A 4,844-nucleotide genomic window follows, 5' to 3' on the forward strand; every position below is an offset into this window, starting at 1 on the left:
AATGAATGCAATCTCACTAGATCATGCCAAATTCCAAGAAAAGCGCCACTCCCGGATGTCGAAAAGGTGACAGACGAAAATATCAAATTTCAAGAATTTAACGCTAACCATAAACAAATCAGAAACAAAGACGCCCACATTGCATTGCGAAATGCTTTAATTGATCATTTGTGAGATCAATATACTAATTCTAATGTTTAGTTGCCTTGTAATTTTCTCGTTCTTATTTATGTGTTCTAATGTAATTTTTTATTTATTAACTATTTATTTATTTATGACATATTAACATTTCAAATTATTTTATAGATAAAAAAATATATATTTTTTAATTATAATAGATTTAATTCAAAATTTTGATAAATAATATTTATGATTAAAAATATATAAAATAAAATATGAGAAAGAATATACTAGAAATATTCTTTTTTTTTTGTTAGAAAATTAAGTTCAGCTAGAGACAAGTTCCTGCATTTTAAAATTAAAAATGAATTTTTCGGTTGGAGATGCCCTTAGGCATGTGACTTCTCTTACTGATGGTTTTCAATCGGAATTGGAACTAGCATTTGTCGAAGTTTGCCTTAGAGGATCTGAATCAATTGCAAAGGGAAAAGAGGAACTCGGCCCACAATGATAAACACATATCTTTCTTGCTATATTTATGTGAGACAACGTAAAATATTAACTTCTCTTCCTCCAATGAGTTTGTTTCGTTTTGGTTTATCAAAAAAATAAACCTTTCTTCAACACCTTTCCTTATAGCCAATGTTTGTTTTACCCATTCTTATGAAAGTTTCAAGAAAATTCCTCACCATCATCATCTAAGCTTAATGGTTTGGGACAACTTTTTTATTACTTCTTAGAATAAATTTTTTAGTAAAAATTAAAAATTTATATTAAAAAGTTACATGAAAATCATTCGAAGCCTACATTAAAATATAAGTTTAATAAAAGTTCGATGATTAATGGATTGGAATGAAAGAAGAGTGAAAACTGTATCAATCAGCCATACCTCTCTAAGTCAGCGCAGATGGATTACAAGCAAGTGATGTACTCTTCTCTATCATCTTCCTCTTATTATCGTACGTACTTTAAAGCCTCTCTCCACTGCACATTTCTTTCAACCTCAATTTGCCCACTAAGGATCAAAAAAGCATCCTCACATGGAGATAATGATATTCATTAGGCACAAAGACAAGGATTATATTATTTCTCCGCTGCCACCATTTCCCTAAAAAAGAAGATCCAAATATTAGAACAGATACTTTTAAAACTAAGTTTGATAGTATCAAAAAAAGTTTGCACAAGTTAGTGTAAATGAATATTCAATACAAAATACAATACTATTTATTAACTCCTGGAAGAGTAAAGTATATATGAATATTATTACTCCTGAACTCGAGACCGCTTCTAATAGATATAACATATACTAGCTTGAGAACTCATTGTATTGTCTTAAAAAATCTACAAGAGCTTTGTTCGACATATTCAATGTTAAAATTAAAAAGCATGGGTGAGCCAAGGACAAATTGATTATATTTTATTTGTCAAAAATGCATTAGCTTTCTCTCCAACATTGCCGTTGCCATATCCCAAGTTTTGGATGAGAAAAGTGGAGGGTTGTGTTAGATAGTCGATAACCAGAGTAAAAATTGTCAAATAATCATGACATGAATCATTCAATACATTGTACTAATGCTAGAGCACTCCTTGAAAGCGGGTCTGAATACAATGAGAAGTGTGCAAAGGCTATTACACTGGCGTCTGGGTGTAGTGTTAAATAGGCAATAGTTCCCACATAATGGGCGTATGTGGGCAAAGAAGCTACTTCATAAAACTAGAATTAGGATAGGATCATGGAATGTAGGCTCCCTTACAAACAAATTAATGGAATTAGTAGATATTATGGTTCACAGGCATATAAATATTCAATGTATTTAGGAAACTAAATGGCTTGGAGAGAAATTTAAGGAGATTGATAGTTTAGAATTTAAACTTTGGTATTTTAGTATGAGTCATACTAGAAATGGTGTAGGTGTGATGATAGATCATAGTTTGAAGGATAATGTTATAAAATTGATAGAATTACTGCTTCGAAGATTTTTGTTGATACTAAGATTATTAATATTATAAATGCTTATGCTCCTCAGTAGGTTTACATGTGTTCAAAATTAAATTTTTAGAATGACTTAAGATAATTAACACAAAAGACACCTCTTGAAAAAATAATTTTTATTTGAGGAGATTTAAAGACATGTTGGTACAGAGGTAGGCATTTTAAAAGCATACATGGTGGCTAAGTTCGTAGCGACCAATGAAGGTTGTAAAATCATATTATATTTTGCTTTAGCTTATTATTTTGTAATTGCAAATAACTTTTTTTAAAAAAAGAGATGAGTATCTCACACCAATAAGAATGATATAGTAAAACACAGATTAATTATTTTCTTATAAGAAAAATAGATTGTTTAGATTGCAAAGATTGTAAAATTATTTCAAGTAAAAAGTTATGTATCTAACATCGCTTATTAGTTTTAAACTTTAAGATGAATGAGCATAATATGAAAATAAAGTAAAATGTTGTTCTAGGATTAGATGGGGGTATACAAAGAACACAAATAAAAATATTTTTAAAAATAAGATTCGAGAACTTAAGATTTTATTTGTTTATAAGGAAGCTAATATTATGTGAGAAAAAGTAGCTAGGAATATTAAGAATTTTGCTAAGGATATACTTGGACTATCAAAAGAAAAACTTCAAATAGTAAAAATAGTTGGTGGTGAATCAAAACGTGCAAAAAAAGATTAAAAAAAGAAAATTTATTATAAAAATTAATTTAGATGTAAAAACTCTATAAATTGAAAAAAACTATTAAAAAAAACCTGTAAGGAGTCTAAGAAAATAATATGCGATGCAAATATTTTAACTTTGAATGATTTATATAATATATTAGATACTAAGAAAGAGAAAAGTTACATTTATAAATTAGCCAAACAAAAAAATAAGAGTAATAAGGATTTAGTTCAAGTGAAGTGCCTTGGGAGTTTATGGAGAGAGATTTAAATGCTTGCTAAGTGGGAAACCTTAAATTAGGGAGGAATATTTAAATCAAATCCAATTTAAATTTGAAATATGTTTGATTTGAATATTTTCCTAAAATAAGATAACTAAATTAAGGAAAAGATTTGAAATTTAAATACACTTGAATTTAAATTCAAATGCTTTCCATATTAAAACACATCCATAATAAGAAAGAAGGCTATCAAGCAAGATTGACTCCAATCAAGAGCAAATGGGGAAGAGGCGGCGGGTAGATGGAGAAGGGGCCGGCCATGGGAGGAAAGGAAAAGGAAATTAATCAAGTCTTCAATTAAGGGAGAAAGGATTTAATCAAATATAATTTCAATTAATTGAAATTTGATTTGAAGAACTTTCCAAAAATAGATCTAGTAATTTAGGAAAGGTTTTGAATTTCAAACTAATTGAATTTGAATTCAAAATTCTTTTCAAATTATCTTCAACCTAATTTAGAAAAACGAAGGGGAATGAAGGAGGGAAGAGGCTAGGAGTGAGGTGTTCGACCGGCTATGGAGGTGGAGGGATTTATGGCCGTCAGTTGATATGGATAAAGTGGAGGAGACTTGTGGCTTTAGAGGGATTTGTGGGAGAATCGGCCGGTGGCAAGTGGGGAATTTTGGCAGGCGGTCAAGGGAGGAGGAGAAAATGATTTAGGGAAAGAAAGATACAACCGTGAGCCCGGATACATCCTGCAGCTAACGGGTAATATATTGCCCTTCTCCAAGGGACTTCAAGCCGCGAGCCCGGACCCATTCTGTGGCTAGTGGAAGCTTTGATTCCCTCCCATAGAAATCTCACCCAAGTTCTCTCCAAAGAACACAAGTGCAAACCTTTTTTTATTAATAATCCATCATTCTAATACAAGAGCAAGGGCCTCTATATATAGGCCTTAAAATAAAACAACAACAACAACAACAACATCAAGCCTTTATCCCACTACGTGGGGTCGGCTACATGAATCCTTTTTCTCCATTGTGTTCTATTAAAAGTCAAATTCTCATTTAAACCTAATAAAGAAGGCAACGGCAGTGTTAGGCCTTAAAATAAAAGAAACTAAAAAAACAACTTTGCCCCTTGGGCTTATAGAAGACAAGACTCTTAAATAAGGGTAAAAACAAAAAAGGCATAATTAAAATAAAAAAAAATAAAATTAATAAATTAAGATAAAATGGAGTGATCTCGGCCTTTGAACTTCGTCTCTTCCTCTGATTAACATCCACCGTCGGATGTCCGCAACAACGGTTGACTTTAGTAATCTTAGCACTCATGAAAATAAAGATTTTTATTTTTATCGGCGTATTAATAAAAGTAATGTTAGAGAGGCCTTAAAAAAATGAAGTATAAAAAAGCTGTTGGACCTGATGATATTTCAGTAGAAATGTGGAAATGCTTAGGAGATGAAGGAATTTTTTAGCTTACTAAACTTTTTAATATTATTTTGAAGACTAAAAAGATGTTAGATGAGTGGAGAATAAGTGTGTTGACTATTATTTTTAAGAATAAAGGTTATGCACAAGATTATGCAAATTGTAAAGGAATTAAGTTAATGTGTCATACTTTAAAACAGTGGGATAGAGTTATTGTAGAGAGAGAGTTGCTATTTGCATGTTTTACATTCTTGCAACTTGTATTGTTTTGATGATTTCAAATATTATTGTTTTATATATCTCCCAACACTTTTTTGGAAGATTTATTTTTTTGTTCTAGTGTGTACTAACATTTCAGAAAAAATCAACTCCAAGCGAAGAAGACTTCAAATTATTCATTT

The 4,844-nt window shown here is 30.6% G+C and overlaps 1 protein-coding gene across 2 annotated transcripts in view; it reads right to left on the bottom strand.

Moving 5' to 3' along the window:
* Nucleotides 1-866: 866 nt before the first annotated feature.
* The window catches only part of LOC110099093 (mitochondrial phosphate carrier protein 3, mitochondrial), a 25,490-nt gene continuing 21,512 nt past the window's right edge, over nucleotides 867-4,844 (bottom strand). For both annotated transcript variants that reach the window (XM_028693863.1, XM_028693861.1), the window contains exon 7: nucleotides 867-1,228. The gene's annotated coding sequence lies outside the window, so the exon portion shown is untranslated. The remainder of the gene's footprint in view (nucleotides 1,229-4,844) is intronic.

The sequence above is a fragment of the Dendrobium catenatum genome, unplaced genomic scaffold (genome assembly GCF_001605985.2).
Source record: "Dendrobium catenatum unplaced genomic scaffold, ASM160598v2 fragScaff_scaffold_372, whole genome shotgun sequence".
Taxonomy (NCBI): Eukaryota; Viridiplantae; Streptophyta; class Magnoliopsida; order Asparagales; family Orchidaceae; genus Dendrobium; species Dendrobium catenatum.